This window comes from Lithobates pipiens, unplaced genomic scaffold (assembly GCF_037356315.1).
Source record: "Lithobates pipiens isolate NorthernLeopardFrog02 unplaced genomic scaffold, aLitPip1_a1.2 Scaffold_8, whole genome shotgun sequence".
Classification (NCBI taxonomy): domain Eukaryota; kingdom Metazoa; phylum Chordata; class Amphibia; order Anura; family Ranidae; genus Lithobates; species Lithobates pipiens.
In genome coordinates, this window is record NW_027507903.1 from 135,335,312 (window position 1) to 135,356,582 (window position 21,271).

At 46.4% G+C, this 21,271-nt stretch overlaps 1 protein-coding gene across 3 annotated transcripts in view; it reads right to left on the reverse strand.

The window, feature by feature from the left end:
* Positions 1-21,271, reverse strand: part of LOC143963454 (cadherin-related family member 5-like) — a 75,069-nt gene that overhangs the window by 53,104 nt on the left and 694 nt on the right. The window lies entirely within an intron of this gene.

Genomic DNA, 21,271 nt, shown 5'->3' on the forward strand with positions numbered 1-21,271 from the left:
GGGGGTGTTCTGTTTACATTCTGTGTGCGGAACACCTCCAGGTAGCCATATTGCATTGCATTTCACAGAAAATTACAGAGCTGCAGATTGAATAGGAAAGGACATTTTTAATAACATTCAATTACAATATGACTTGCGTCACAATTGTATATGCTATATTGTTTTATTTTATTTTGCTATTTTTTTTTCCATGAAAGTGTAAAAGTGTAAAAATTCCCAGCTCAACTCACCAACCAGCCTGCAAACAACCAAATTATCCTATCTAACAGTTTGTGTAAAAACAGGGGTTTGTTTTTTACACCTTTGCAAATAAATGCATAAGCTGCAGAGCCACTTCATGGCACCCCAGTATTATCTGCTGTCCTAGCTCTATACATTTTTTTACCTCCGTAGTAGAAGCATATAAATAATAATGGATAGATAAAGAGCAGGTAAGCCTGGAGGGAGCCCACTCGTCCTTAAAGGGTAACTCCACTTTCGTATAAAAAAAATAATATAGCATAAACAATTGCAATTTTATGCCATTTTTATTATTATTATTTTTTTTTACTAGTAAAGGCGGCAATCTGCGATTTTTATCAGGACTGCAACATTATGGCGGACACTTTGGACAATTTTGACACATTTTTGGGACCATTGGCATTTTTACAGTGATCAGTGCTATAAAAATGCATTGATTACTGTAAAAATGTCACTGGCAGGGAAGGGGTTACCACTAGGGGGCAATCAAGGGGTTAATTGTGTTCCCTAGTGTGTGTTCTAGCTGAAGGGGGGAGTGGACTGTGTAGGGGAAGAGATAGATAGCTGTTTATAGTCTGTATGAACACCAAGGTTGGGTCCTGGACGGTTGCTATGTAGCACCAGTATTCGGATTGTGGTCCCTTTAAGGGAGTCCCCGGTAGACTTCAGGGGGTCACCCAAAATGGGTGAGAAATTCCGGGTATAGTCATCAGGAGAGGCGGTCCTCTCTATATTAAGAGAGAGATAGTTGGGACCCGGAATTTGGGGGGCTCTGATGTGACATTTGGGTGGGAAAGAGCCTCCCTCCCTGACCACAGTGATTCTGCACACAGGGGGTTAAAGGTCTCGAAGAAGACAGCTCATAAGACAGGAAGTAGTGAAGAGGTGGTGGTGAGGAGGAGTAGGAGATTAACACCTATCTGAGGAGCTGTGTTGCTGTCTTGCTGTTTTGGAGGCTGCAAAAGATTTCTATAAGGACTCTGAAAACTTTGGGGCGAAGACCCAGCTACAGAACTGTAGGTGTTTTCTTTAATTCTTGTTTTTTGTGCTGAAGATAAGCGGACTTTAATTTACGTTTTGATTTGTGTGCTGAAGAAAGCCTTATTTTTGATTTAATTATAAATAAAAGTCTTTTGGTTTCACCTTTGAACGGTTTATACACTTGGTCCCGCGGAGCTATTATCGCCAAAGTTCACAATTGGTGGAGAATGCGGGCAAAAGTGCATTTGCAGCCGCAAAAAACGTTTAAATACCAAAAACTGACATTTAAAAGAAACTGTGTACAAATGGCATTTCTTGGGTGAAGTCAGCTCAGACGCTGCAAGCAGCAGGTAAAGACACCGTGACCCAGCAGCAAGCTTCAGCAGATGCAAACCGTCGCCATGAGGAAGCGATGGCTCAGCAGCAGCAGGCCCTGGCACGGGCCATAGCTGCACAGCAGGAAAGCACACGGCTGCTAGCTGCTCAGTTTACTGCTCAGCAGGAGTCCACTCAAGTACAGGTGGCTGCCTTGCAGGAGGCAGTACAGCGGCTGGCTCAGGGACGAGAACAAGCGGCTGTCGCCGCTGGCAATCAGGTGTCTGTGAGGGCCAGCCATTTTTTACAAAAACTGACACCCAGTGATGATATAGAGGCCTTTCTCACCACCTTTGAGAGGATGGCGGAGAGAGAGGAGTGGCCCCGTGACCAATGGGCCGGCATTATCTCCCCTTTCCTCACCAGTGACCCGCAAAAGGCCTATTTCGACTTCCCAACGGAACACATCAGCGACTATGAGCGTCTGAAGGCAGAGATAACAAGGCAACCAGACCAGCCACAGCACCTAGTAGAGAAGCCCTGCCAGACAGTGGGACCCACAAAACTGCATCGTCGGTTGCAGAACCTCGAAGGGTGGTTCCTGTCCCAAAAATGGGAGATCTACAGTGTTGCCGATGTCCGTCCTGGGGACATGCCCGGGCGCAATGCCCACTTCAGGAGGAGCCTATGGACTGCGGGAGTGGTCGGAGAAGCTCCTTCTATGTGCAAAGCATCTGTGCCACTCATCTGGATCCAATTGCAGGACGGTTCGAGTGTGAAGTGTGGGTGAACCACATTCCTGCCAGGGTGCTACTGGTAAAACTTGTACATGCCAGGGTGATTGGGAGATTTGGCCCTGTAAGAAAAACTCTACGCATAGTGTGTATCCATGGGGACACCAAGGAGTACCCCTTGGTTTCGGTGACTGTGTCCTATGGCCATACCTCAGTGACACAAGAGGTCAGGGTAGTGAGAAGCATAATACATGACATTATAGTGGGGCGGGACTGTCCACTATTTTTCGAACTGTGGAGCCAGGTACAGATGGGGCTGCCAGGACAGCCAGGAGAACTGGGGACACTGGGCCTGGAAGAGACAGAGTCTGAGGGACCTGGGCCTGAAACCCCCACAACACACCCCACTGATACGGAGATACCGGTTACTGATAATGATTTTGCAGAGAATGTTAAGTTGAAGGATGATTCTGTTTCAGGTTTCAAAACCGAGTTAACCTCTGAGGGGGGGGGGGGAGTCTTCCTGTTACAGGTTATGCTGGGGGAGGATGATGAGGAGCTCTTCCCGTTGCAGTTCCCGGTTGAGGAAGGTGAAGGGGAAACATCCTCAAGGCCAGTGCACCCAGACCTGGATGTACCCAGGGGTGCATTTTGCACCGCCCAGTTGCGGGATCCTACCTTGGTCAATGCCCGAGAGCAGGTTTCTGTTGTGGATGGGGTCTCACAAATGCCAGGGGCAGATCAGAGGTTTCTTCATTTTGCGTTGAAGGGGGACTTGCTTTATCGAGTGGCTGAAAGCCGTGAAACTATAGAGCAGTTGCTGGTTCCCCAACTGTATAGGCGGATGCTACTTGATCTAGCCCACAACGACGCACTGGGAGGACACTTGGGGGCAGAGAAAACAGAGGCCAGGATAACTGACTGGTTTTACTGGCCAGGGGTGAAGGCTGAGGTTAAAAGATATTGTGCATCTTGTCCCATATGCCAGTTAACTGCCCCAGTGCCCCACTATAGAAGCCCTCTGGTACCCTTGCCGATTATTGAGGTTCCATTCAAGCAGATCGCTATGGATCTCGTGGGACCCCTGGTAAAGTCGGCAAGGGGGCACCAATATATATTAGTCATCCTAGACTAAGCAACCAGATATCCAGAAGCAGTTCCTTTGAGGAAAACTTCCTCTAAAACCATTGCCCGGGAATTATTTCAAATTTTTACACAAACTGGATTTCCCAAAGAGATACTAACGGGCCAGGGCACATCTTTTATGTCAAAGGTGATGGCGGACTTGTGCAAACTATTTCAGATTAAACAGTTGCGGACGTCCGTCTATTACCCGCAGACCGATGGCCTAGTCGAGAGGTTTAATAAAACTCTAAAGCCCATGCTAAAAAGAGTAGTCCAGAAAGACGGGAAGGATTGGGATATGTCACTCCGTGCCCTCTTGTTTGCCATCCGGGAGGTTCCACAAGCGTCCACGGGCTTCTCACCATTTGAGCTAGTGTATGAGCAAAGGCCCCGGGGTTGCTCGATCTGGTAATGGAAATGTGGGAAAGTGAGTCCTCACCGCACAAAACCGTGGTAGAGCATATCTCTCAAATGCGAGAGAGGGTGGCTAAGGTGATGCCGCTGGTGAGGGAGCACATGCAGAAAACTCAGGATGACCTTCAAGTAGGAAACCGGGTGGCTGTCCTAATACCCACAGTGGAGAGCAAGTTCTTGGCCAAGTGGCAAGGTCCATTTGAGGTAGTAAAAAAAGTGGGGGAGGTAAACTACAAGGTACACCAGCCAGGGAAAAGAAAACCATACCAGATCTATCACGTAAATTTGTTGAAACCCTTGAGAGACAGAGAACAGTTATCCACAGTGGTAGCGGTACAGTCAGCAGACCATGCAGGGATCGACCTGGTGCAGGTGGCTGCTACCTTAACTAGGCCCCAAACCCAGCAAGCAAAAGAGTTCCTTCAAAGAAATAGGGACATGTTTTCAGGGTTGCCGGGTCTCACCAATGTCATCGAGCATGACATTGTAACTGAACCCAATGTGAAAATTTGTTTAAAGCCTTACCGTATCACAGAAGCTCATAGAGTGGCAGTGTCTGAAGAGGTCAAAAAAATGCTTGAGCTTGATGTCATTGAGGAGTCGCAGAGCGAGTGGTCGAGTCCAATCATGTTGGTACCCAAACCAAACGGCACTCTCCGCTTCTTCAACGACTTTAGAAAACTTAATGAAATCTCCAAGTTTGATGCTTATCCCATGCCACGGGTAGATGAGCTAATTGCGAGGTTGGGTCCTGCCAGGTATATTACCACGCTGGACCTCACAAAAGGGTTCTGGCAGATTCCTCTGACCAAGGAAGCTAGGGAGAAAACGGCCTTCTCTACCCCGAAAGGCCACTTCCAATACAAAAGAATGCCATTTGGTTTACACTCTGCCCCGCTATGTTCCAAAGGGCTATGGACAAAACTTTGCGTCCACATCAACGGTGCGCTTCTGTTTATTTGGATGACATAGTCATCTTTAGCACTGATTCGGAGTCCCATCTTCCCCGAGTTCAGGCAGTCGTAGACTCCTTGAGAAGAGCAGGGTTCCATCAATCCAGAAAAATTTGCAATTGGGGTGGAGGAAGCCAAGTACCTAGGGTACATTGTGGGTAGAGGACTGGTGAAGCCCCAAATGAGTAAAGTAAAAGCCATACAGGGCTGGCCACGTCCCCTAATCAAGAAGCAGGTCAGAGCGTTTTTGGGCATAGTTGGCTACTACTGGAGGTTTATCCCCAACTTTGCCACCATTGCTGCACCATTGACTGACCTGACCGAAGGCAGAAAGTCTGTGATGGTAAAGTGGAATGACGATGCCAAAAAAGCTTTTCAGAAGATTAAGACGGCATTGTGCCAGGATGCGGAGCTCGTAGCTCCGGATTTTACTAAGGATTTTGTAGTACAGTCATATGCTTCAAATGAAGGGTTAGGCCGTGTACACACGGGCAGACTGTCTGACGGACTTGGTCCACTGAAACGTGTTTCAGCGGAACAATCCGCTCGTGTGTGGGCTTCAGCGGACTTTTTCGGCGGACAGTCTGGCGGACTAAGTCTTTCGGAATTTCCGTAATATTGTCCGTCCAAACTTGGTTTCAGCGGACAGTCCGCTCGTGAGTAGGCTAGTTCGACGGACTAAGTATGGCGCATGCTCAGAAAGGATTTACACGGCGAAAGGTTGCATTGCAGTGTATTGGACGTCGTATTTCTAGTCCCGTCGTACGTGCTGTACACGTCATCGCGCAAGCTTTCGGCAGACTGTCTGTTCATCGTGTGTGGTCAAGTCCATTCATTCGAAAGTAGGACGGACTGTCTGTCGGATTGTCTGACGGACTTAGTTGGGCAGACAGTCCGCCCGTGTGTACGCGGCCTTAGGAGCAGTCCTGTCTCAAGTAATCAATGGGGAAGAGCACCCCGTAGTTTTTCTAAGTAGGAAGCTGACGGTAGTGATGGACGAACGTTTCGCCCGGCGGTCGTTTCGCGGCGAATTTCCGACTTTCGCCGTCCGCGGGTTCGAACGCCTTTTTCCGTCGTTCGCCCCGGCGGACTTACGTGTTTAATGTATACAAGAACTTTAACCTTTCGTGACACGTTTATCATGTGTTACAGGACAACCAATTGAGACATGACAGCTCATGGACACTTGGACATTCCCCCTAACCTATAAATACACCCGATCCGGTGGCCATTTTACATTCTTTCTTCTGTCACTGTAGGGAAAGGATCCTGTGTGGAGTAGGGACAGAGAAAACGCTAGCTATTTGGTACACAAAAGTTCTTTTCAGGACTGGTATAGGTGTTAGGTCAGCAGCCTGAGTTTCTTTTGTCAGTTTAGATAAAGGGACAGAGCGCTGTATGCTGCTATTTTAGGGACAGCTCAGCCAGATTAGTCTTTCTTCATCATCATCATCATCATCATCATTAGCTGTTACTATCAGGTCCACAAAAGAGCTGTTCCAGCTAATCGTTCCAGCCTACTCTTTTTTGCCAATTTGTATAGGGACAGGCAGGAAGCAGTGTGTCAGGCAGTGAGGATAATTTTAAAGACTTGCTGTTACTATTAGTTCCACAAAGGTTCTTTTCAGGACTGGTATCAGTGGTACGGTAATAGGCTTGTACACGTATAATATTCTTTCTTCCAAATATAGAAAGAATATTATACTTGACTGCTGCCCTTCTGCTGCAGTCTGCTAATCATTCACAACTCACTTGTTCCACAAAGCTCTTTATCAGGACTGGTAACTTGGTCTGTCTAGGGTGCTACGGTACATAGGCTTGGGTGCGGTACAGTCTGCTGTTCTGTAAGGACCGCTATCGGTCCACAATACATAGGGTTGCCGTGCACTACTGCTGACCGCTGCCCTATACTGCAGCAGTCCTTCAGCGGTATAGGGACTGACGCACAGTCTGCTAAACACTAATACACAACCTGCTTGGTCCACAAAAGTTCTTATAAGGACTGGTAACTTGGTATAGGGTGCTACGGTACATAGGCCTGAGTGCAGTACAGTCTGCTGTTCTGTAAGGACTGCTATCGGTCCACAATACATAGGGTTGCCGTGCACTACTGCTGACCGCTGCCCTATACTGCAGCAGTCCTTCAGCGGTATAGGGACTGACGCACAGTCTGCTAAACACTAATACACAACCTGCTTGGTCCACAAAAGTTCTTATAAGGACTGGTAACTTGGTATAGGGTGCTACGGTACATAGGCCTGAGTGCAGTACAGTCTGCTGTTCTGTAAGGACCGCTATCGGTCCACAATACATAGGGTTGCCGTGCACTACTGCTGACCGCTGCCCTATACTGCAGCAGTCCTTCATTGGTATAGGGACTGACGTACAGTCTGCTAATCACTAACACACAACCTGCTTGGTCCACAAAAGTTCTTATAAGGACTGGTAACTTGGTATAGGGTGCTACGGTACATAGGCCTGAGTGCGTTACAGTCTGCTGTTCTGTAAGGACCGCTATCGGTCCACAATACATAGGGTTGCCGTGCACTACTGCTGACCGCTGCCCTATACTGCAGCAGTCCTTCAGCGGTATAGGGACTGACGCACAGTCTGCTAAACACTAATACACAACCTGCTTGGTCCACAAAAGTTCTTATAAGGACTGGTAACTTGGTATAGGGTGCTACGGTACATAGGCCTGAGTGCGTTACAGTCTGCTGTTCTGTAAGGACCGCTATCGGTCCACAATACATAGGGTTGACGTGCACTACTGCTGACCGCTGCCCTATACTGCAGCAGTCCTTCAGCGGTATAGGGACTGACGCACAGTCTGCTAAACACTAACACACAACCTGCTTGGTCCACAAAAGTTCTTATAAGGACTGGTAACTTGGTATAGGGTGCTACGGTACATAGGCCTGAGTGCAGTACAGTCTGCTGTTCTGTAAGGACCGCTATCGGTCCACAATACATAGGGTTGCCGTGCACTACTGCTGACCGCTGCCCTATACTGCAGCAGTCCTTCATTGGTATAGGGACTGACGTACAGTCTGCTAATCACTAACACACAACCTGCTTGGTCCACAAAAGTTCTTATAAGGACTGGTAACTTGGTATAGGGTGCTACGGTACATAGGCCTGAGTGCGTTACAGTCTGCTGTTCTGTAAGGACCGCTATCGGTCCACAATACATAGGGTTGCCGTGCACTACTGCTGACCGCTGCCCTATACTGCAGCAGTCCTTCAGCGGTATAGGGACTGACGCACAGTCTGCTAAACACTAACACACAACCTGCTTGGTCCACAAAAGTTTTTATAAGGACTGGTAACTTGGTATAGGGTGCTACGGTACATAGGCCTGAGTGCAGTACAGTCTGCTGTTCTGTAAGGACCGCTATCGGTCCACAATACATAGGGTTGACGTGCACTACTGCTGACCGCTGCCCTATACTGCAGCAGTCCTTCAGCGGTATAGGGACTAAGAGTTTTGTCACAGGGTGATTTAAAAAATGACAGGCAGAGGAAGAGGCAGGCCCTTCCGCAGGGGTGGTAGGGGTAGGGCAGGAGCAACAGCCTTGAGCCAAAGTGGGAAGTTGCAGAAGGTGCGTTCAATTACTTTAAAGGACGCACCAGACTTGGTTGAGTGGCTCACTCAGCCTTATTCTTCTGCACCCTCCTCATCCTCTCGATCTGCACCCTCTTCTTCACTCTCTGCTATGTGCACCCCCAAAGACACTACCACCAACAACACCACCACCACCACATACCTTCCGCTTGAGTGCAAATGGGGGCCTTCATGCTCCAGTGTTTTAATAGGGACCCCCGTATAAAAAGCATGAGGGTCAAGGACCAGTACTGGGTGGCAACGTACTTAGATCCCCGGTACAAACACAAAATGGCGGAAATGTTACCGCCGTCGCAGAGGGCTGTCAGAATGCAGCACTTCCAGGCCTTGCTTCGAGAAATGCTGCATTCTGCTTTTGCGTGCGCTGGCAGAGGAGCAATTCCCACTCCCAGAGAAGGATTTGCGGGTACCAATCCAACAGCGCCTGCAAGAAGAGGCCGGTTTGAAGATGTGTTGGTGACTTCGGATATGAGGTCATTCTTTCAGCCGACCCATCGACAGGTGTCATCCGGATCCAGCATCAGGGAACGCCTAGACCGTCAGGTGTCCGACTACATTGGGTTAACGGCCGATGTGGACGCTCTGAGGAGTGATGAACCCCTAGACTACTGGGTGGGCAGGCTTGACCTCTGGCCAGAGCTTGCCCAATTTGCAATCGAACTGTTGGCTTGCCCCTCATCCAGTGTCCTGTCCGAAAGGACGTTCAGCGCAGCAGGGGGGATTGTGACCGATAAGCGTACTCGCCTAGCTCACGACAGTGTTAACTACCTCACATTTCTAAAAATGAATGAGGCATGGATCTCGGAGGAATTCAACACATGTGATCAGTAGACCATGTATATGTCTATAAACAATTTTTGGAATCAAGCACACAGACCTTCTTAATTCATTTGGCTCACTTCCCTGACCCAAAAAAGCACACCGTACTATATGCCCCTACCCTCCTCTTTGAAGAGGTTGAGCGGTGTCATATTTCTACTGGGGCTGCTTATTATGAGGGGTTCCCACCATCCCTGTGCTGTGCTGACTTCCTCCTGGGTGTTCTTATTATGAGGGGCTCCCACCATCCCTGTGCTGTGCTGACTTCCTCCTGGGGGTTCTTATTATGAGGGGATCACACCATCCCTGTGCTGTGCTGACTTCCTCCTGGGGCTGCTTACGGTGCTGCTGTCAGCGCTGTATGTCACGGAGCTGCTGTCAGCGCTGTATGTCACGGAGCTGCTGTCAGCGCTGTATGTCACGGAGCTGCTGTCAGCGCTGTATGTCACGGAGCTGCTGTCAGCGCTGTATGTCACGGAGCTGCTGTCAGCGCTGTATGTCACGGAGCTGCTGTCAGCGCTGTATGTCACGGAGCTGCTGTCAGCGCTGTATGTCACGGAGCTGCTGTCAGCGCTGTATGTCACGGTGCTGCTGTCAGCGCTGTATGTCACGGAGCTGCTGTCAGCGCTGTATGTCACGGAGCTGCTGTCAGTGCTGTATGTCACGGAGCTGCTGTCAGCGCTGTATGTCACGGAGCTGCTGTCAGCGCTGTATGTCACGGAGCTGCTGTCAGCGCTGTATGTCACGGTGCTGCTGTCAGCGCTGTATGTCACGGAGCTGCTGTCAGCGCTGTATGTCACGGAGCTGCTGTCAGTGCTGTATGTCACGGAGCTGCTGTCAGCGCTGTATGTCACGGAGCTGCTGTCAGCGCTGTATGTCACGGAGCTGCTGTCAGCGCTGTATGTCACGGTGCTGCTGTCAGCGCTGTATGTCACGGAGCTGCTGTCAGCGCTGTATGTCACGGAGCTGCTGTCAGCGCTGTATGTCACGGAGCTGCTGTCAGCGCTGTATGTCACGGAGCTGCTGTCAGCGCTGTATGTCACGGAGCTGCTGTCAGCGCTGTATGTCACGGTGCTGATGTCAGTGCTCTGTATTACGGTGCTGCTGTCAGTGCTCTGTATCTCCTGCACCCTCTTGTTTGCCTACCCTGGTCCCTGACCTTCCCTCTCCTCCATTGCCTTCATTAGCTCCATAGTCCTGAATTGTCAGAACAATTTCCCAAATAAAAAAAAAATGCTTGTAGTTATCGATCCCAAATTCACCTCATACATGTATTATGCTATTGTCCAGGTGGTGGGACTACGTGCTACCCCCTAATAATTACCCCGTGGCCGCAAATTCGACCTAAAGGTTTGCGAAATTCGCCTCCCATTGAAGTCAATGGAGCCCGCGGCGAACGGTCGTTTTCGCGAACGTTTGTGTCCGTTCGCGTTTCGCGTTCGCGAAACGTCCCGTCGGAAGTTCGTCCATCACTAGCTGACGGCAGCAGAGAAAAACTATGCGGTGGTGGAGTGGGAGTGTCTTGGCATTAAGTGGGCTTTGGAATCTTTGCGGTATTTCCTCCTAGGCAGAAGGTTTCGCCTGGTATCCGACCATGCCCCACTGACCTGGATGAGGCAAAATAAGCACACTTATGCCAGGGTGACAAGGTGGTTCCTTTCTCTCCAGGAGTTCAATTTCGTGGTAGAGCACAGATCTGGGAGACAACATCAGAACGTCAATGCCCTCTCCCAGGTACATTGTATGATGTCAAGTGGTGCCTCCAACACCTCCGCGTTGAGGCGGGGGGGGGGGGATATGTACAGGACGCCAAGGTTGGGCACCAGTATTCGGGTTGTGGTCCCTTTAAGGGAGTCCCCGGTAGACTTCAGGGGGTCATCCAAAATGGGTGAGAAATTCTGGGTATAGTCATCAGGAGAGGACTGACTCGCGGTCCTCTCTATTATTAAGAGAGAGATGGTTGGGACCCGGAATTTGGGGGGCCCTGAAGTGACATTTGGGTGGGAAAGAGCCTCCCTCCCTGACCAAAGTAGTGAAGTAGTGAAGTAGTGAAGAGGTGGTGGTGAGGAAGAGTAGAAGATTAACACCTGTCTGAGGAGCTGTGTTGCTGTCTTGCTGTTTTGGAGGCTGCAAAAGATTTCTATAAGGACTCTGAAAACTTTGGGGCGAAGACCTGGCTACAGAACTGTAGGTGTTTTCTTCAATTCTTGTTTTTTGTGCTGAAGATAAGCAGACTTTAATTTACATTTTGATTTGTGTGCTGAAGAAAGCCTTATTTTTGATTTAATTATAAATAAAAGTCTTTTGGTTTTACCTTTGAACGGTTTATACACTTGGTCCCGCGGAGCTATTATTCCCAAAGTTTACAACACACAGATCCTGGTTCTCCATGTGCCCTGAATGCTCGCTGGAGCCCGGCGGTGATAGCGACCACCGGGCACTCGCATTGGCTTCGTGGGCGAGCAGAGGGCGCGGCGCACCCCTATTGGCCACAGGACCAAGCGACGGTACATAACGTTGTTTTGCCCAGTCGTGTCATTCTGCTGCAGTACAACTGCGACGGCCGGTTGGCAAGTGATTAACAAGGTAAAATATCAGTAGACTAAACGTCAGCTTTGAAGGTATAGGGCTATTTTATTTTACTGTTCTTTTGGTAACAAAAATGAAAAGTTTTTAACCCCGATGCATGTAGCTCAGGAATTTTTTTTTTTCTCAAACAAAAGGTTTTTATTGAGAAAAAGAAGCAGAGCATACATGGTCCAGAGGTAAATAAAAACAGAAGTACTGCAATATTAGAAATTGTGTGTTCAACACAGTATACATCATTATACATATACCAGTCTTTATCTTATCTGCATGCACAAACCATTTTCTTTTCTTTTAAGAATCACCATAGGGTCACTTCATATTCAACACCATCGCGTCATCAAACATGTAGTTTGGTGGCCACTTCACTATAGAAGTAGACAGTCCATAATCAGATTGACCGGGGTTAAGCCTGTAACATCTAGCCACAGGGGCCATCATTTGTCGAATTTTCCCTTACTGCCCCTGTGCTGGTAAAAAAACTTCTCAAGTCTGATGGTGTCCCTCATTTGAGCAATCCATTCCTGCTATGTGGGAGATTCTGTAGACTTCCAGTGTCTCTATATTAATATGGGGGCCTGAAAAAGGGCTCTTGCAATGCCCTGCCTATGAGCATCCTCCACTGCAAGACTATCTACTGTAATATTCCCAATAGACAATGTTTAGGGTCTTCTGGGATCTGAGCCTAGAAAACCCGGTTAAGAGTGTCTATAGCCTTCTTCCGGTATAGATACAACTTCGGACACCTCCATAGCAGGTGTATCAGATATCCGTGGTCCCTTTCAACACCCAGTACTGGTGGGATCTGAGCGCACCCCCATGCGGGCTAATCTGGCCGATGGAATATTGGCATGCACCATCTCCGGCTCTACAAGACTCCGGTCCGACTGCACCGAGAGTATGCTGTCCAGTTCTGGGCAGCAGTCCTCAGGAAGGATGTACTAGAAATGGAGCGAGTACAAAGAAGGGCAACTAAGCTAATAAAGGGTCTGGAGGATATTAGTTATGAGGAAAGGTTGTGAGCAGTGAATTTATTCTCTCTGGAGAAGAGATGCTTGAGAGGGGATATGATTTGAATTTATAAACACCGTACTGGTGACCCCACAAGAGGGATAAAACTAGGTTTAACCTTAAACTTTGTAGAGGGTTCTTTACTGTAAGAGCGGCAAGGATGTGGAATTCCCTTCCACAGGTGGTGGAACAACATACCGCAACATACAGGGATATACAGGCATACCCCACTTTTAAGTACACAATGGGGTTTATTTACTAAAGCTGGAAAGTGCAAAATCAGGCTCACTTCTGCACAGAAACCAATGAGCTTCTAACCCCAGCTTGTTCAATTAAGCTTTGGTAATGAAACCTGGAAGCTCATTGGTTTTTATGCAGAAGTGAGCCTGGTTTTGCACTTTCCAGCTTTAGTAATTAAACCCCATTGTGTACTTAAAAGCGGGGTATGCCTGTACAATGTTTTGCCCTGTACACACAGTCGGATATTCCGACAACAAGATCCATCAGATTTTTTCCGACAGATGCTCAAACTTGTCTTGCATACACACAGTCGCACAAAGTTGTCGGAAATTCCGATCGGCAAGAACACGGTGACGTATAACACGTACGATGGGACTATAAAGAGGAAGTTCAATAGCCAGTAGCCAATAGCTTCCGTCTCGTAGTTTATTCTGAGCATGCGTGGCACTTTGTGCGTCGGAATTGTCTACACATGATCGGAATTTACGAAATCGGATTTTGTTAATGGAAAATTTTAGATCCAGATCTCAAACTTTGTGTGTCGGAAATTCCAATGGAAAAAGTCAGATGGAACCTATACACGCACCGATCGCAACATTTTCTGTCGGAAAGTCCGACCGTGTGTTCAGGGCATAATACTGACATATAATCACACACATAGGTTGGACATGATGTGTCTTTTTTCAACCTCACATACTATGTAACTATGTAATTATGTAGTGTCCCCGCAAGATTACATATAATTGTGAAAGACGTTGAGCCACATTGAGCGAGCACTGTGTAACTGCTTGTAATGCTTCTTCCCATTGTTCCTCTTCAAAGGCTCCAACATGCCTTTGCCATTGGGCTACTACTTTAGGAGATGAATCTGATAGGAAGAGGTTAAGTAACATCACATAACTGCATAATATAAACCCTTTATAAGTAGTGACCTAAAACATGTAATTGAATATGGGGCTAGGTTCTAGTTCCCATTGATCCAACCCCTGTTGGGCCTTTATTGCATGCTGAAGTTGCAAGTAGTATACATGCATGGATGAAGGGAGTAAAAGTAGCTCCAGAATTTAGCTGGGATAGAGGGCACAAGTGTGCTGTCCAGCCCTGCTAATGACAGCCTGTCAAACTCAATTAGAGGCTGACAGCTGCTGTGGCTGAATATGGCTGGGAGGTGCATGTAAGCAATACTTACGGTTAGGTAAGCATATGCATAGATATGAATGCCAAGACTGCAGATGCTAGAACTCCAGGCCCAGTGTGCATGAAGCCTCATGCCGCGTACACACGGTCGGATTTTCCGATGGAAAACATTCGATGGGAGCTTTTTCTCAGAAATTCTGACCTTGTGTAGGCGCCATCGGAATTTTCCATCTGAATTTCCGACACACAAAATTTGAGATCTGGATCTCAAATTTTCCGACAATTAAATCCGTTGTCGGAAATTCCGATTGTGTGTACACAATTCCGAAGCACAAAGGAATCAAGGAGAAAAGAATAATCAAGCAGAAGAGCCGCACTGGCTATTGAACTTCAATTTTCTTGGATCATCATACATCACCGCGTTCTTGACGTTCAGAATTTCCGACAACATTGTGTATGCAAGACAAGTTTGAGCCAACATCCGTTACAAAAAATCCCATGGATTTTGTTGTCGGAATGTCCGATCTTGTGTACACGGCATTAGTGTGTTAGGACTACAGAACAGCTCCCCCTCTCCTCATCGTCAAAGCATAAGGGGAGGTGTTCTGTAGTTCACATAGGTAGCTGGGTACAATCCTAACAGTGTAGTACAGGTAGAGAGCATAGGAAGTTATCAGCTCACAAGATTTTTTTTTTTTTTTTACATACAGCACAGAATACAGTATTTTCAATGGTATACTTAACAGACTAAAAGGGAGCAAATATGAGAAGTTCATTGTTAGGTGAGGTCGGTTGCTGTTTTGTTGGCAGTAATGATATTCCTGGTAAAGGTATTAGAGACACACATTATGTTAGTCTAATGAAGACTTCTTCCATAGGTGTGCTGCTTCCTATATGTCTGTGATAATCTCAGGAGCGCTTCCCGCAGATTGTTGCTGTCACTAATGACCCGTTATCCTGGGGATTAGAATCTTTAAAGCTGTAGACTTGTCACCCCCTCCTGTGTGTTGACTGAGCATGACACACAGGAATCCAGTGTGTGTGACAAAATCATCTCTAGGCCAGCAGCGCACACGTTATAAATGAACAGTAAACCGCCATGATAATTGTTAGAGTCCTTCAAATACCAGCATAGAAGTGGACTGAACACGTGATCAGTGCTTTGTGTGGGAGGTGTATTATAGTACCTGTGGAGTAAATACGATGGACTGGTTTTAACAAAACGTAAAGAAAAAAATTGCACAAAGTGAGCTTTTTCTTGACTTGTCGTTATAGTCATAACCCAGCTCTGCTGCATCTTTCCTGTTATGTAGCTGTTATCAGACAAAACTTAGGTGTAAAGAATGTTTTGTGGGGTGTATTGACTATAAATAACAGTTCAGTAGAACCATATGTATGATGAGGCGAAGACATGCCTACGCCGGATCACATAGTAAATAGGAATTCAACCGTTCAAGAGAACCTGTCATCAAGCAAAAGTGCTTGCACAGCAGATCACTAACGCCATAAAGGTTCACTTTACTGAGGCTTTCCCTGTCTGAACTAAAGAATATGTAAACCCTAACAAGGCATTCACACTGCCCCACTACAGTTTCCCTGATGCATGGGTGCAACATAGTGTACCCAGTTTTTGTGTGGGTTACCTGCGCTTTCCGATTTTTATTAGATCGGGCGTTTTTGGTGCGTTTTCTGAAATAGCACCAAAAGTCCCGCAGGCTGCATCTTTTGTGCACTTTCAGAAAGGTCACCAAAAGCTCCTGATCTAATAGACGTCTATGGAAAAGTGAGGGTAGCCCACACGAAAACCGCAGGTACGCTGCACTGCGGGGAAACCACAGTGGGGTATTCTGAACAGGGCTTAACCGGGTGACATTAGGGGCTTACCCACATGGCCTTTCAGGATACCACGGGTACAGTCTGATGCTTACGTACAGCTACAGCCAGTCAGTTAGTACATATCAATGACAGGCAGAGAGGCTCATAGTGGTCCTCATGAAGTGATTACCTGCACTTAGGAACAGATAATCAGCACTGTATGCAAACAGTCTCATCTGTTCATAATTGCATGTAATTGCTCCAAATATGTTCTTTTTTTTAGAAAGCTCCTTACTCTTTCCAGTAGTGCTGCATGCCCTTGCTCAGAGCAAGCTTCCTGGCACAGACAAAGGGGGGACATGACTGTGCATTGATCATTGGCACAAGCACCTAGGGGTTGATTTACTATAAGAGCCGGTTCACACAGGGACAACGCGACTCTGGCTGCGAGGCGACTTGGACACGACCTGAGCGCGCACGACAGCACGACTTGGGGCGACTTCAAGTCAACTCCAGGACAGGCGACTTTACAGTGGTCAATCAAACAACAATCAGCTCTGTGGGAGGGAGGGGGAAGGGAGGGGTTTGCCTAAGAAAACATTATTCTCTTCCTGTATTGTTGCTTCAGTTAAGACACGATCCGACTTTGGAGGCGACTTCCATTGAAATCAATGGGTACAAGTCACCTAGAATTCGGATTGAAGCAGTACAGGAAGCTTTTCTGAAGTCGGAGCGACTTCAGTAGTGTACATTAAGACGGGGCTCATTGATTAACATGGAATTTGACATGTAACGCGACTTGGGGAGACTTGGGGCAACTTCAAGTCAGATCCCAAGTCGCCCTCTGTGAACCGGTATTACTGTAGAGTACTAAATCTGGTGCAGCTGTGCATCATAGCCAATCAGCTGCTAATTTCAGATTGTTCAATTAAGCTGTGACAACAACAAAAAAATGGTAGCTGATTGATTTCTATGCAGAGCTGCACCAGACAAATTTCTTCATCAGTTCAGGCCAATATGTATTCTACATATTTTCGGTAAAAAAAATCGTAATAAGTGTATATTGATTGGTTTGTGCAAAATAGGGGATAGGTTTATGGCATTTTTACTATTATTATTATTATTTTTTTTACTAGTAATGATGGCTATCAGTGATTTTTAGCGGGACCAATTACATTATTACACACTATAAAATTTTCCTTTGAATCTTTACTTTAAATTTACCAAAACCATGTAGTATGAGGTCAAACCGTAAGAGTTAAAATTTGTATGCAATCAGGCCTGGCCCTTGTACTTACATGGTTTTGGTAAATCTAAAGGAAATCAGAAAGTTGTATAGTGTGTATGGGGTCTAACTGTGGGGAGATTGCACTGACTGGGAGTACAGAAAGATCGCTGTTCCTAATCACTAGGAACAATCTCTCTCTACTCCCCTGTCAGAATGGGGATCTGTTTGTTTACATTGGCAGATCTCCATTCTGGCTTTCTGAGGAGCGATCAGGGGGGGCGATGGACATTGCGGCCCCTGGCCACGCACATTGGCTCTGGCGCTTGCTAGAGATATTAAAGGGTGCGCTGTACCAGTGTGGCGATTTGCACAGGTGAGCCATTATGCCGCAGTATAACTGCGGTGGCTGGTCGGCAAGCAGTTAAAGCTGCAGATATTTAAAAATATTGAAAATTACCTTTAAATTACATGTGAAAGATATTAGATATATGAGATTTTAGTAATTGGGATTCAATCTACTTTACAGGAAAAGTCCCAATATCATTATTATTAATGTGTTCTGCTCCCCAGGGGACAAAATGTATGTAGTATTTTGTTCCATCTTCCTATGTGCTATCTAAGGCTAGTTGTGAGGTTGGACAGGAAACCCTCACTGCTTCCACAGTCACTGACAACGCAACTAGCAAAGAGATGGCTGCTTTGCTAAATGGCTCTTGTCCCTATCTCCAAGCACTTGCACACCTGCCTTAACATTTTAGCTGACACGACACCCTAACCCCGCTTTTTTTGTGAGATGCTTGTCTCGGACAAGTTCTTGTAGACAGAACAACGCTGTCAGTCAAAACAGCTGCCTCCTGGGATACACACAGGTCCCAGAAGATAGCGGTGACTCGCGCATGCGCAGTAGGGAACTGGGAAGTGAAGCCGCAACGCTTCACTTCCTGATTCCCTCAATGAGAATGGCGGTGTCAGCAGGTGAGAGCCGAACGATTGCTCGGCTTCGGCTGCTGACATTGCTGGACCCTGGGACAGGTAAGTGTCCACTTCTTAAAAGTCAACAGCTGCAGTATTTGTAGCTGCTGCCTTTCAATAATTTTTTTTTAGGTGGACTCCCTCTTTAAAGTGATCATTTTATACTGATTACTCATCAATGGTAGAATAAATGTAAAAAGTAAAAGAAATGTCTTATTTTGTGTTCTACAACAGTGTGATCTTGCCTTATATCTGATAAACACACATTTAGCCATCAAAGCGGACATTTTTAATTTTAGACTGAATTGTTTCAGTTCACCATTTGCTTAGATGGGAGATGAGGGAAATCTATTAGCCCTTGTACACACGGTCGGACATTCCGACGGAAAATGTCCAATTGGACCGCGTTGTCGGATAATCCGATCGTGTGTGGGCTTCATCTGACTTTTTCTGTCGGAATGTCCGACCAACAAAGTTTGAGAGCTGGATATAAAAATTTTCCGACAACATGATCCGATCGGACTTTGTCCGATCGTTTGTAGAGAATTCCGATCCGACAAAGTGCCATGCATGCTCAGATCAAATTCCTAGACCTAAAATGAGCGGCGCTTTACTGCTAATAACCCCGGCGCTTTCAGTGTGAAAACAGCCTTAGGAAAAGTATGTAAGCATACAACACAACGCCCCCTTAAAGGAGAATTTTACTAAAAATGAATGGTTAAACCCATAAGTAGTTTCTTTTACTACTACTATTCCGTTATATTGGCTTTTGGAATTCAGAAGCGATTTAGAAACTGGATAAAATGATTTAGCACTGTAAAATACTTATTAAAGTATAAGTAGTACATATTATATAACAGCTATATAGATCACAGCAAAATGAGGGACAAATGAGAAGGAAAGAGGGACAGAGGGACTTTGTTCCAAATCAGGGACAGTTGGGGGCTATGCATATGGATTTTGGATTGAAACAAGATCTCTGGCAGCAGCAGGTAGCTGTAGATTTTAAATCTAAATTTAATAATCAATAAATCAATCAATTAATACATTTTTTTATCTAATTTAAATTAAAGAGAAGTACTTTTTTTTTTCCTGAATTATACTTACCTAGGTGGATGCAGTCTCTGTCACCCAGTGCCTCTACAAGCGATCAAACACCACTGATCACTTGGTTTTCAGAGCTCCATGAGCAGAGAGTTGCAGACTGTCAGTCACAGCTCTCTGCTCTGCCTCCTTCATCGCTCATTGGAGCGCTGGGCTGTAGAGGGGGCAGCTGGTTCAGGGTCGGAGCGGCTCGCTGAGAGGCTGAGTCGGGTGTTGGTCCAGGCACCTGGCAGATCCAGACTCCATTGTTGTGATCACGCGGTGTCTGAACCGACTTCTGTGACATCAGCAGACAGCGGACTTCAGCCAGCTGTCTGGTGAAAACGGGTCACAGGAGTGCAAAATGAATTCTCCTTTAAGGGAGCCTGTTTGAGGAGCTGTTAAAAGTCTCTTGTCTTTCTGAGCCAAGACTTCCATCCAGTGCTGGTGGTTGCCAATGATTGACTATTGATGAGCGTAATAAGCACTATTTCTGGGGTTGGTTAATGCTAGCCTTTCTTACAGATTCCCTTAAAGTGGTTGTAAACCCTTACAGACCACTTTGACCTACAGGTAAGCCTAGATTAAGGCTCACCTGTAGGTCCAAGAAATATCTCCTAAACCTACACAGTTTAGGAGATATTTGCAAAAAGACAGGCACTGCTGTCTATGGAGCATGCACCGTAGACAGCGGTGCGCAGACGCACTGAGCATGCCACTGCTAACGGTGATATGCCGTTAGTGGCGGCTCCCGTTCACATGCCATGATGTCATCGCGGCTCCGGCCAATCACCGCCCGGAATCATACCAGGAAAGAAGATGGAGGCTCCGTGGAAGAGGGGACATTGGTGACATTGCTGGCTCCTGTGTCAGGTAAGTGACACATAATGTGCTACTGTGCGATGCATAGTAGCCCATTATGCTTTACCTTTGCAGGGAGTCAAAGAGGAAGTAAAACCCATCAGGGTTTACTTCCTTTTTAAAGATGGTCATACATGATTCATTTTTCTTTTTCACTTGGCCAGCGGACAAAACAATAAAAAATAATAATTTGGATGGAGGAATACCAGATGCCCCCTAACTGAAGCATAAAAAAACATCCAGTGTGCATGAGGCCTTAGAATCAACTGGATGCTTGCTGTTATCTCTCTGTATAAGCTATTTTTTAGGGCATAGTAAGGTAAATTTATTAAAGGCAAATAGACTGCGCACTGAATTTGCTCCGGAGCTTAGTAAATGAGGTGAAGTTATGCCGACTTCCATTTTCCAATCATATGCAGGCAAAATATTTTCCTTTGCGGGTGATTGGGTATTCTTTGCAAAATGAAGCTTCATCTCATTTACTAAGCTCTGGAGCGAATTCCCTTGCAAAGTGCAACTGCACAATCTGTTTGCCTTTAGTAAATCCACCCATCATCTAAGGCCAGCCATAATCAGTTCAAATCTCGGCTGCTTCATTCGAACCGTTAATGGGCAGGCTGACTGTACCAAGTTGATCGACTTTAGCTACTTTTTTTATTTGCACAGTTACATTTTTAGTACAGGCTTTTGGGGGCTTAGCTCTTCTTCTAAGGTCCAAGCAGTACTGATACAAGAAGGTTTAGCAAGATGTTACATCTTGTTAAACTTTTTGGAGAATAATTTAATCATTTGTAGAATAAGAAAAAAAAACCTGCAAAAACCCAACTCTATTCAAAATGTTTTTAATTTATTTATCTTATTTTTTTTTGGATAGCACAGGGCAAGATTACAGTCTCTTTTAGGTATTTAGACCTCTGTCCACATTGAAGATATTCCCTATCACTTCTTGTCTTGGGTACCATACAGGAAGTGTATTCCCAACAGGAACACAGAAAAAAAAAGCCCCCAACAGAGGTTCTAACCTTTCCACACTGTGCCCCTCTCCGAGAGATTCTCTACACTTGGGGTCACACATCACAATATTACCAGAGAGAAAGAGGAACAGGAAAGAGTTATAACCCTTCCACACCCT